The sequence below is a fragment of the Bos grunniens genome, chromosome 14, assembly GCF_055505025.1.
Source record: "Bos grunniens cultivar Pamir isolate PY7600 chromosome 14, Bosgru_T2T1.0, whole genome shotgun sequence".
Taxonomy (NCBI): domain Eukaryota; kingdom Metazoa; phylum Chordata; class Mammalia; order Artiodactyla; family Bovidae; genus Bos; species Bos grunniens.
In genome coordinates, this window is record NC_141178.1 from 57,092,455 (window position 1) to 57,105,650 (window position 13,196).

The window sequence follows — 13,196 nt, forward strand, 5'->3', positions numbered from 1 at the left end:
CAGGCCCCCCTGTCCATCACAAACTCCCAGAGTCCACCCAAACCATGTCCATTGAGTCAGTGATGCCATCCAACCATCTCATCCTCTGTCGTCCCCTTCTCCTCCTGCCCTCAAACTTTCCCAGCATCAGGGTCTTTTCTAATGAGTCAGCTCTTCGCATCAGGTGGCCAAAGTATTGGAGTTTCAGCTTCAACATCAGTCCTTCCAATGAACACCCAGGACTGATCTCCTTTAGGATGGATTGGTTGTATCTCCTTGCAGTCCAAGGGACTCTCAGAAGTCTTCTCCAACACCACAGATCAAAAGCATCAATTCTTTGGTGCTCAGCTTTCTTTATAGTCTAACTCTCACATTCATACATGACCACTGGAAAAACCATAGCCTTGACTAGACAGACCTTTGTTGACAAAGTAATGTCTCTGATTTTTAATATTCTGTCTAGGTTGGTCATAAGTTTCCTTCCAAGGAGTCAGTTCAGTTCAGTTCAATTCAGTCACTCAGTCGTGTCTGAGTCTTTGCGACCCCATGAATCGCAGCACTCCAGGCCTCCCTGTCCATCACCATCTCCCGGAGTTTGCAAAACTCACATCCATCGAGTCGGTGATGCCATCCAACCATCTCATCCTCTGTCATCCCCTTTTCCTCCTGCCCCCAATCCCTCCCAGCATCAGAGTCTTTTCCAATGAGTTAAGTAAGCGTCTTTTAATTTCATGACTGCAATCACTATCTGCAGTGATTTGGGAGCCCCCCAAAATAAAGTCTCTCACTGTTTCTACTGTTTCCCCATCTATTTGCCATGAAATGATGGGACCAGATGCTATGATCTTAGTTTTCTGAATGTTGAGCTTTAAGCCAACTTTTTCACTCTCCTCTTTCACTTTTATCAAGAGACTCTTAAATTCTTCACTTTCTGCCATAAGGGTGGTGTCATCTGCATATCTGAGGTTATTGATATTTCTCCCGGCAATCTTGATTCCAGCTTGTGCTTCTTCCAGCCCAGCGTTTCTCATGATGTACTCTGCATATAAGTTAAATAAGCAGGGTGACAATATACAGCCTTGACGTACTCCTTTTCCTATTTGGAACCAGTCTGCTGTTCCATGTCCAGTTCTAACTGTTGCTTCCTGACCTGCATACAGGTTTCTCAAGAGGCAGGTCAGATGGTCTGGTATTCCCATCTCTTTCAGAATTTTCCACAGTTTATTGTGATCCACAAAGTCAAAGGCTTTGGCATAGTCAATAAAGCAGAAATAGATGTTTTTCTGGAACTCTCTTGCTTTTTCGATGATCCAGCGAATGTTGGCAATTTGATCTCTGGTTCCTCTGCCTTTTCTAAAACCAGCTTGAACATCTGGGAGTTCATGGTTCACGTATTGCTGAAGCCTGGCTTGGAGAATTTTAAGCATTACTTTACTAGCTTATGAGATGAGTGCAATTGTTTGAGCATTCTTTGGCATTGCCTTTCTTTTGGATTGGAATGAAAACTGACCTTTTCCAGTCCTGTGGCCACTGCTGAGTTTTCCAAATTTGCTGGCATATTGAGTGCAGCACTTTCACAGCATCATCTTTCAGGGTTTGAAATAGTTCAACTGGAATTCTATCACATCCACTAGCTTTGTTCGTAGAGATGCTTCCTAAGGCCCATTTGACTTCTCATTCCAGGATGTCTGGCTTTAGATGAGCGATCACACCATCGTGATTATCTGGATCATGAAGATCTTTTTTGTACAGTTCTTCCATGTATTCTTGCCACCTCTTCTTAATATCTTCTGCTTCTGTTAGGTCCCTACCATTTCTGTCCTTTATTGAGCCCATCTTTGTAAGAAATGTTCCCTTGGTATCCCTAATTTTCTTGAAGAGATTTCTAGTCTCTCCCATTCTATTGTTTTCTTTGCATTGATCCCTGAGGAAGGCTTTCGTATCTCTCTTTGCTATTCTTTGGAACTCTGCATTCAAATGGGTATATCTTTCCTTTTCTCCTTTGCTTTTCACTTCCCTTTTTTTCACAGCTATTTGTAAGGCCTCCTCAGACAGCCATTTTGCTTTTTTGCATTTCTTTTTCTTGAGGATGGTCTTGATTCTTGTCTCCTGTACAATGTCATGAACCTCCGTCCGTAGTTCATCAGGCATTCTGTCTGTCAGATCTAGTCCCTTAAATCTATTTCTCACTTCCACTGTATAATCATAAGGGATTTGATTTAGGTCATACCTGAATGGTCTAGTGGTTTTCTCCACTTTCTTCAATTTCAGTCTGAATTTGGCAATAAGGAGTCCATGATCTGAGCCACAGTCTGCTCCCAATCTTGTTTTTGCTGACTGCATAGAGCTTCTCCATCTTCACCGTCGGTCGCAGCTGCCAATTTTACACATGGTATGGGGTTGCACAGAGTCAGACATGACTGAAGTGACTTAGCAGCAGCAGCAGCAGCAGTGTATGTATGTCACTGCTACTCTCCTAATTCGTCCCACCAAACTAAAACTTGATGATGCTTAGAATAAACCTACAATTTATCATCCTGATTTTTTAAATTGAAAGAGAATATATTAACAATTATTATAATAATCAAGTACTAACTAATATCATTAAGGATAAACACTGCAGGACAAGAAGCATAAGTCAAGCCTGTCCCTCGTGATGACCTTGGAGGTGCTATGCTGAGTTCAAGATGCACTTTGCCATATTTATTTATTTCACACTCGCAGCAGAGATGGAGAGCAGGTACTGTCATCCCTATTTGACAGATGAGAAAACAAAATCTCAGCAAAATTAAGTGATTTAGTAAATCAAGGAACTGGGGTTTGAACACAGCTGCCCATCTGGCTCAAAACCTAGGCTTTTCTTGCCATGTCGCTGCCTGTTATGAATTACAGAAATCGTGTCATTCTCTTAAAAATTGACAAAAGGAGTGTGCTACTCTCATGTCCTCCCTCCATCTGTCTTTGTCTCTCTGTACTGTAAGTAAATATAAGTACAGCTATAGAAAACAAACGTGTTAGAGGTCAGAGAGATGGAAGACAGTTTTGCATCTAGATAAGACCATATATTTAGAATTTCACAAATCCTTTCTAAACCAAGTGACACTATTGACTTCCGGTTCAAGAGAACTTTTCTTGGACCCCCTGCAGAAGCATTCTTCCTTTTGGAACCAAGGCATCTAGACAGCAGGACCTTAAGTAGCAGAATGAGAAGCAGAGCTTTTGCTAGTGGACACCGTGGTGTTACAGTGGGTGGAGGATTTCCATCTTCACCCCTGGATTCCGGATGCAGGACTTTTGGTTATGGGAGAAACAGCACCGTGTACTGGATGCCAATTTAGGTCATATATCACCTCTTGGAGGACACTGCCCCTCCCCCAACACTGTCACCTACTTGATGCCATCACTCAGGCTAGTAAAGGTTACTCCACCTGCCAACTGCTCCAGGAAGATGGGGAATATGGTAAGACCAGAAAAGCCCAGATCATGGGCCTACTGGCTCCCTTTTTTTTGCTGCAAATTAGTTCCTTACTGGGAAGTGAAAATGTGTGTCATGCTATCACAGTGAATAAGACATTCCAGTCACAAAAGGTGGGTTTGGCAGAAGCATTGCAGCAGAGGAAGCAAATCTATAACCAGAGTAAGAATCTATTCCAGCAAGAACAAAATGCTGCCCCTTCTGTGATGGAGGAGCTCCAGCATCATCATCCTGCACCTGAGTAGCTGGCTGGTCACCTGGGGAGTGGTGCCACACTGCAGGCTCTGTGCCGGCCTCTGCTGCTGGCAGACAGAGTGCTCAGCAGTGGCCGTGGCCAAGTTAGCCTTGGTGAGTAGACACCTATGTTGCTGTGCCCATGAGTACTCTTGATCCCTTCTATCATGGCCATTTTGTTAATGAGCCAATGGGCAGTAATGGGAGTAGCTAAGGAAAGATGACTGACAGCAGCAAAACCAAACCTGTTGTCCACTTTAGCCGACGTCATGTGGGACATAGCTGTCTTTACACTTTAGGACCACTTGGAGATATTTATCCACATATTTTCCCAAACATTGTTGTCACCCATTTTCTAATTGCCTTCCTTCCAAATCCCTAGATCTGCCTTAGGGTGAGAAAGCCAGGCCCTTGGGCACCAATGTTGATTAGTCATTGGAAGGAGATGTGTTCTTCAGGGAGGCCATTGTCTTGAACCAAGGCAACCCCAATGAGGAGCTATACAGAGAGCCCTCTTCCTGCAGCATTCCTAGCAGCCGAGGGAATAAGTTCTTCATTGATGAAGGGGTCGGGTCGGGGCAGTGCATCCCAGGCCATCATGGCATCCACCATCTAGATCCTTAACACTAATTGCTGAGCAATTTGACATGAAAATGAGAATTAGAAGAAACAATATTTAACATAAATTATTAAGTTGCTATTTATATGAACAAGGTCAACATCAGCGATTTGAATTATAAAAAAAAATTTTTTTAAGTCAAGTATCAGTTAATTCCTGTAATTCTTATCCTCTTATGTTGCTCAGTCTCCCATGCCAATCATCACTGGAATGCTGGCCAGAGCTTATTTTCCAGCCTTCTGACCACCACCACCCTGCCCCGCCCACCCCACCAATGGCAGATTTCTACAAAATGAAAAGACCTACCAGCTCCATTCTTGCCACCTGGGCTTCCTCCAGATAGCAATGATGGGCTGGCTTATTGTAAGAACCATCCCTCAGCTTCTTGAATACGCAGCAAATTCCCCCAACCCTCATGGTGTTTTGAAAATATCACACGTAGTAGATTGCTCTGCAGTTTCTCTGCAGCATGTACTAAATGTGTATGGTGGAATGATTTGCAACACTATTCTCTTCTTGAAATGATACACACACCCGAAAGATGCCTTTATTAACCAGATTAAATCTTAGTACGAAACTGAAGGCTTCTGAGATTCTCGGCCAGCTCAGTGGTGCTCTCCTAAGCTCTGTGTCCAAGAGCGATGTGCCTTCTACTCTCAACTCTTCATTGGAAAGGGGGTAGAACTGTCCATGGACAATATCCTGAACCTATTATTTGATGTCCATTTAGCACGAATGAGCCGTGTGTTCCTTTACTCAGTGAGCTCAATACAGCTTACTTAAATGCTTTTTAAGAGACGATTTTGAGGAACTTTCCTGGTGATCCAGTGGATAAGAATCCACCTGCCAATGCAGGAGACACAGGTTTGAGCCCTGGTCCAAGAAGACTCCACATGCCTGGGAGCAACTAAGCTCCTGCACCAAAACTGCTGAGTCCAGCTCTAGAGCCTGTGCTCTGCAGCGAGAGAAGCCACCACAGTGAGTAGCCCGAGCACCACAACAAACAGCAACCCCCACTCGCGCCACAAATAGAGAAAGCCTGTGTACGGCAACCAAGCCTCAGCACAACCAAAAACAAAATCAGTAAATTCGAAGAAAAGGAAGTGATTTTGAAAACAAATTGGGCTTCAGTAACAAGTATTTGTTATTTTATAAAACAATTTCCGACTGGTCTTCCAAAAGGAATCAATTATTTACCTCAGTCATTACTTTTATAGGATTTACCTTACAAAATCAGCTGAAACGTGTCACTGTGACTATATCCCCTTATACTCAAATTTAATTATTGACTGTCTGCAAATCATTAAACAGTGAATGTCCTGGGCATTTAAAGAGTTGCACCTGTAATGTATTTGGTTTATGGTCACAATAGGTTACAGGGAGAACCTGGGTTACTTCTCAGTCCCCAGCATTTTCTCAGGCAGAACTGCATTTTCTGTAGGGCCACTGGGTCTCTACAAACAGCATTCTTTCTGCCAGGCACTTTGTAATGTGCAATGAACGGTGTCATTTATTTTCATTTCCTCATACTTAATTGCATGCTTCTTGCTTCCAACATTAAGCCAGAAGGCAGGTGGCAGAAGCAATGAACTAAGCTGGGACTAGTGTCCTCATTATAGGCTCTGCTCCCTCCCTTAAAAGCAAGCCGACAGTTTACAACCCAGCAGAAGCCGGTGGGCTGGAAAAACGCTCCATTCCATTGCAAGCTCTGACTTTGTAGAGGCTACTGTCAAGACTAGCACCCAAGCAGGAAAAGGCACCCAACTGACTCTATCTCTCCCTAGTATCTACACAGAGTGCTGAAGATATTAAACCAAAAATAGACATCAAAACTAAGTAAATAACCTTCTAAACTACAATAGTTGACTATAGGTTGATGATGAGAGAATCAATTGATCAGAGTAGAACTCTCATTCAAATGATACACATCACTCCTAAACAATCTCTCTCCATAAATATTGAGCACAACTGCTTAAAATGGATCATCCTAAGGAACATGGTGAAGAACCAATGCAGGAGACATGAGAGACGGGGGTTCGATTCCTGGGTTGGGACGATCCCCTTGAGGAGGAAGTGGCAACCTACCCTAGTATTCTTACCTGGAGAATCCCATGGACAGGGGAGCTTGGCAGGCTACCATTCATAGGGTGGAAAAGATTCAGATGTGACTGAAGTGACTTAGCACACATGCAGCGAACAGGGTAAGTTAATTGAACATATTAAACATCAAATTTATATAATTATTTACAGATCATTCAGCAACGTAGTCAAAGACAAGTGATCATTTTCAAAAGCTAAGTGATATCTCAGTGCTATGCGATTTTATAGCCCCAAACAAAATTATTCAATACTGAATAAAGCTAAATCAAACTAAAATGAAATCAAAATAAAACTAGAAAAATTGTGTCCCTTTTTGCCAATAAATGCAACTAGTAACTAAGATTTATGGACATCTTTCTCCAAATGAAAAATACTCATCTTTTCTGTTACTGTTTTCAAGAAATGTTTCATGACCCATAAGTTGTGCTTTTTCAATGATGTCATCCACGTGTTGTTAATCGGATGGCCTTTAAAATTTGAGAATGCACACTGTTTCAGTGATAAAGAAGAACAAATGTCACAAGAATCTGATTTCTTAAGGCTTTATTCTCTTTCCTTAGGGAAAAAAGCAACTATATTGTATGAAATGCACATTTTGCTTACTCTCTATCATTTCCATACAAGCGTCGGAAGGAATAGAGTAGGGGCTCCCACTCTTGTTCCCTTGCAATAAGACGCAAATCTGGATTCTGGGTGCATATCAGGAATGAAAGCATTAATTATGTTTTTTTCTTAACCCTATCTCCATCCTTTCCTCAATCTCTATTCCTTCTCTATTTACCATTTCCTTCAAATTTTGTCTGTCATGACACCCCAGGCCCTCTTCTTTAGTGTATTTAAGTGTTTATTTTTCCACCTAGGTTACATATCTTCTATCCAGACATCCTCAATCTTTTCTACTCATTCTGCTGATATTCTACAGTTTGCTATCACTAATCATTAGGGTTTCCCGGGTGGCGTTAGCGGTAAAGAACTTGCCCGCCAATACAGAAGCTGCAGGAGATATGGGTTTAATCCCTGGGTTGGGAGATCCCCTGGAGGAGGACATGACAACCCACTTCAATATTCTTGCCTGGACAGAGGAGCCTGGCAGGCTAGGGTCCATAAGGTTGCAAAGAGTCCGACACAAGTAAAGCAGTTTAGCAAGCAGGCAAGTAATTCTTTGTGAAAAAATTAATGACTCAATCATAAATGACCACAAACTGATCCTGATGGCAGCATTACCTGTGGGTAGCATGATTTCCCAGAGAAGGCAATGGCACCCCACTCCAGTACTCTTGCCTGGAAAATCCCATGGACGGAGGAGCCTGGTAGGCTGCAGTCCACGGGGTCGCTCAGGGTCGGACACAACTGAGCGAATTCACTTTCACTTTTCACTTTCATGCATTGGAGAACGAAATGGCAACCCACTTCAGTGTTCTTGCCTGGAGAATCCCAGGGACGGCAGAGCCTGGTAGGCTGCCGTCTATGGGGTCGCACAGAGTCGGACACAACTGAAGCGACTTAACAGCAGCAGCATGATTTCCCAAAGTTAAACTGATCATTGATTAAAAGGTGCTGTGATCAAATACATTTAGGAAATTCTGTGCGCCAAATTTGAAAATTGAAACCCATGATGCAATCCCATAATAAAGAAACCTGCTTTATTCAGAAGCTCCCAAACTTACATGAACTAGGACTCCACATTTTCACGAAATGCCTGTTAACATTTCTTGGAACATTTTGAGAAACATGAGCTTAGTAGCTACAAGTTTAGGCAATTTTCAGATAATAATTTAAAAGCAATCAATAGTTACATTTATGCAACCACAGGGCTAATAAAGCAAATCAAGAACACATTCCAAGTATGATTTATGACATTAATATGAATAATGTATTTTAATAACCATTGAAAATAGTCACAAAGACTTGATTTGCTTATATTCTGAATTGCAAAATATAATTAGGCTGGAGTGTTGGCTTTTTATTTATGTCTCAGCATCAAAGACCTTCTATTTTCAGTAAAGTTCCTCTGATTTAGATTGGAAAAATAATGCTGGCCATTCACAAGTTTATTGTCAGTCTACATATTTTTTGTTTTCTGAATCTTTCTGTGATCTGTTAGACAATGAATTATTATTATTATTTGTATAAATAAGATCAAAGTCACTAATTTTTAACAATTAGAAGTTATCATTTTTGTATCTTTGATGATGATTTTAATTTTTTCAAATGGAAGATTCATTTATTCACTCATTTAAGAAATATATATTTAGCATGTATTTTGTGCCAGGCATTGTCTCGGGTTCTTGAATGCACCAGTGAACAAAACATGCTAAAATTTCTGCTCTTGTAGAAATTATATTTCTAGTGGAGATGGGAAGAAGGGGAGGCTGTCAATAAATAATACATATACTAAACAGACAAGTTATAGAGTATATTACAAGATTATAAGTTCAAGAATTTTCCAGGCAAGAATACTGGAGTGGGTTGCCATTTCCTCCTCCAGGGAATCTTCCCAACCCAGGGATTGAACACTTGTCTCCGGCATCTCCTGCACTGGCTGGCAGATTCCTGACTGCTAGTGCCACCTGGGAAGCCTCAGCATTTAGGTGGTTTTAAAGACATGAGACTAGGTGAGAACAACAAATATGTGAGTAAATATGTGAGTGTAAATGGAGAAGGAAAGAAGATCAAGAACTAAAATTAAGGTACTGTGCTACCAAGACATTGTAGAGCCCACTGGGGAATGGCTAAGACTAAAAGGGAGTAGCCAGTAGCCTGGATGAGAGCAGAGTGTGGGTGAGAATGGACACGTGTATATTTTGGCTGAGTCCCTTCACTGGTCAACTGAAACTATCACAACACTGTTAAATGACTCTGTGCATGTGTTTGCTCAGTCATATCTGACTCTTTTCTACCCCATGGACTGTAGCCCGCCAGGCTCCTCTGTTCATGGAATTTTCCAGGCAGGAATACTGGAGTGGGTTGCCATTTCCTACTCCAGATCTTCCTGACCCAAGGATCGAACCCACATCTCTTATGTCTCCTGCATTGGCAGGTAGATTCTGTATCCCAATACAAACTAAAAAGTTTTTCTTAAAAAAAGATTGACTCTCACTCTGTGGGAAGAAAATAAAAATTAAAAAAGGATATGGTTAGACAAGATGATTGGATGGCAACACCGACACAATGGACATGAGTTTGAGCAAACTCCAGGAGATGGTGAAGGACAGGAAAACCTCATGTGCTGCAGTCCATGGAGTTGCAGAGAGGCAGACACAACTGAGAGGCTGAACAACAAAGCCAATAACTTAACAAGAAAATAAAAAAAGACTGATGTCCTCAAAACCATACAAGTGTATCAGTTAGGAAGGGAATCACAGCACAGAGAGCTGACAACTGAATTTAGTTACATGGATATTACTAACCTTGACAAGAGCTCAATGGGCAGGTAGGAACAAAAGCCTGACTGGTGGGAGCTTAAAAGAAAATGAGACCAGGATAAATGAAGGAAAACATATATAAGCAACTCTTTGAAAAGTTCTCTCTCCCAAAAGAGCTGAAATATGGGAATATAATTTAGCATGTTGGTATAGTGATAGGAAGGTCCATCAAGTCCAAAAATATTGATGATGCAGAAGAGAAAGGAGAGAATTGGTGGGAGAGTATCCATGAGTTGGGAACAGGAAACGGGGTCTAGTGCAAGAGACTTTTCTAAAAGACTCAAAATGCCGTGTGTCACTAGTTTCCAGGCAACTTTTGGCATTTTCAGAGAAGTCTGTGTAAAATTAATGAACACACATAGATTTCTATGACATTTTCACTATTATTTAGAAGTTAAGAACTCCTTAGGGAATACATACCCACTACACGGAGTTTGGTTATCCCATATAGAATTAAAAATTAATAAATATTTATGGCTTCATTATTGTAGAGATTATAAAATAAGAATAAGAGAATTGTTGGTTATTCATCATTCTTAAAATCATGTTATATGCCCAGGGAGATAGTAATCATGAGGGTACTTGGCTAAATAATAAACATGTATTAGTTAAAATCTGGTAATAGCTGAAAATAACCAACTCAGTGTATTTCAGTGTGGACTGAAAGGATGGGGGATGGGTGATCCAATCCATTCAAGGTTGTTTCACATTGTATCTTCACTATCTTCATCATATAGTTTAAAAGCTGGCCTCTTTCCAGTAAGCTGGAAAGTGGTGGGAGTAGAGTTGATTGCGGCAGGGGTGGGGGGAAGGGGGGGGACCGTCACTGTTATCTCCCTTCGTCTAGAAGTGATTTATGTCACTTCTCAAACTCTGTTCGTCAGAACTATTCACCTGCTCCCCCTCCCAAATGTTAGGAAGCTAGGAAGTGCAATTTAACAGTTAACCATGTGCTCAAACTACCGCACAATTGTACTCATCTCACACGCTAGTAAAGTAATGCTCAAAATTCTCCAAGCCAGGCTTCAGCAATATGTGAACCGTGAACTTCCTGATGTTCAAGCTGGTTTTAGAAAAGGCAGAGGAACCAGAGATCAAATTGCCAGAATCCGCTGGATCATCAAAACAGCAAGAGAATTCCAGAAAAACATCTCTTTCTGCTTTATTGACTATGCCAAAGCCTTTGACTGTGTGGATCACAATAAACTGTGGAAAACTCTGAAAGAGATGGGAATACCAGACCACCTGATCTGTCTCTTGAGAAATTTGTATGCAGGTCAGGAAGCAACAGTTAGAACTGGACATGGAACAACAGACTGGTTCCAAATAGGAAGAGGAGTTCATCAAGGCTGTATACTGTCACCCTGTTTATTTAACTTATATGCAGAGTACATCATGAGAAACGCTGGACTGGAAGAAACACAAACTGAAATCAAGATTGCCGGGAGAAATATCAATAACCTCAGATATGCAGATGACACCACCCTTATGGCAGAAAGTGAAGAGGAACTCAAAAGCCTCTTGATGAAAGTGAAAGTGGAGAGTGAAAAAGTTGGCTTAAAGCTCAACATTCAGAAAATGAAGATCATGGCATCCGGTCCCACCACTTCATGGGAAATAGATGGGGAAACTGTGGAAACAGTGTCAGACTTTATTTTTCTGGGCTCCAAAATCACTACAGATGGTGACTGCAGCCATGAAATTAAAAGACGCTTACTCCTTGGAAGGAAAGTTATGACCAACTTAGATAGCATATTCAAAAGCAGAGACATTACTTTGCCAACAAAGGTTCGTCTAGTCAAGGCTATGGTTTTTCCTGTGGTCATGTATGGATGTGAGAGTTGGACTGTGAAGAAGGCTGAGCGCCGAAGAATTGATGCTTTTGAACTGTGGTGTTGGAGAAGACTCTTGAAAGTCCCTTGGACTGCAAGGAGATCCAGCCAGTCCATTCTGAAGGACATCAGCCCTGGGATTTCTTTGGAAGGACTGATGCTAAAGCTGAAACTCCAGTACTTTGGCCACCTCATGAGAAGAGTTGACTCATTGGAAAAGACTCTGATGCTGGGAGGGATTGGGGGCAGGAGGAGAAGGGGACGACAGAGGATGAGATGGCTGGATGGCATCACTGACTCAATGGATGTGAGTTTGAGTGAACTCCAGGAGTTGGTGATGGACAGTGAGGCCTGGCATGCTGTGATTCATGGGGTCGCAAAGAGTCGAGCAGGACTGAGTGACTGATCTGATCTGATCTGATGTGCTCAAAAAGAAGTAATGGGTTTGGTGAGCATCTATGCAGTCTACCATAAAACAGATACAATTTCATGACTTCCCATGAATTGTTAGACTTCAATTTCTCCTTTTGGCTCATATATTAGAATGAAAACCATCAGATATTATACCAACATTTGATAGTCTGCTGTAGCCATTGCCTGAAGATTACCCCATATCATTGTATAATAAGCCAGTGTTGATCACATTAATGATTCAGATTCTAAAAGTCATCCAAGAAAAAAATTTCACTAAAAAAAGTTCTAAGTTTTGATAGTTAATGTACTGGTTAATGAGGAAATTACACAAAATATATACAAAGCAAGATAGATCTTTTTTGAGACTGAATAAAGATGTGTGGATGGATATTTCAGGGACTTGGTATAGGATGGGGGAAAGATTGAGGTTAAAGAAGAGTGTGGGAAATGCAAACAGTTCCTCAAAGTAGGATTATGAGCAAGTAGAGGCTGGAGAGATATGCTCAGTCTAGATTACAAAAGCCTTTGTACACTAAGGAATAAATGTTTTATCCTGCTCTGGGACATCACTTTTCCAAATGAAGCATAAGCCCAAGATAGCACAAAATGTCTACTTTGAATACAGTGCTAATCTGCAGATAATGCAAAGATAATGTCTTTACATTCCAAACACGCCTGTCTCATCCTTTTCTGTCAAATACACATACAATGAATACTCACCCATATTACAAGATTTCCGCATTGCATATAAGGGATTCACAGCCCAGCAAAATTTAAGGCAATGGATTCTCTGACAAACACCTTCCTGGGAATCTGTACACTGACTGGCAGTGCAGATTCCTAACAATTGTAACGGGGACCTGAGAAGAGCCACAGCATTGGGAAACCCTAGTTCTCATTCTAGAGTGAGTATCACTGCTTTCCCCTCCCCATGCACCTGACAAAGTGGTGACTGATGACACTTCCCTTTGTCAAAGGAATCCAACTGGATTGGAACCTAGAAATGAGATGTTTCTTAATAACTCATTGTTACCCCATTCATGACCTGAGATAATGTCCATTAAGCAGAAGATAAATGGGATGGATCAAGCCCCCAGAACTACATTGAAATGACCCAG

At 41.4% G+C, this 13,196-nt stretch overlaps 1 long non-coding RNA gene across 3 annotated transcripts in view; it reads right to left on the reverse strand.

The window, feature by feature from the left end:
- The window catches only part of LOC147359462 (uncharacterized), a 38,864-nt gene extending 30,958 nt beyond the window's left edge, over positions 1-7,906 (reverse strand). For all 3 annotated transcript variants that reach the window (XR_015140827.1, XR_015140828.1, XR_015140829.1), the window contains exon 1: positions 7,632-7,906. This is a non-coding gene — a long non-coding RNA (uncharacterized LOC147359462). The remainder of the gene's footprint in view (positions 1-7,631) is intronic.
- Between the last annotated feature and the right edge of the window lie 5,290 nt (positions 7,907-13,196).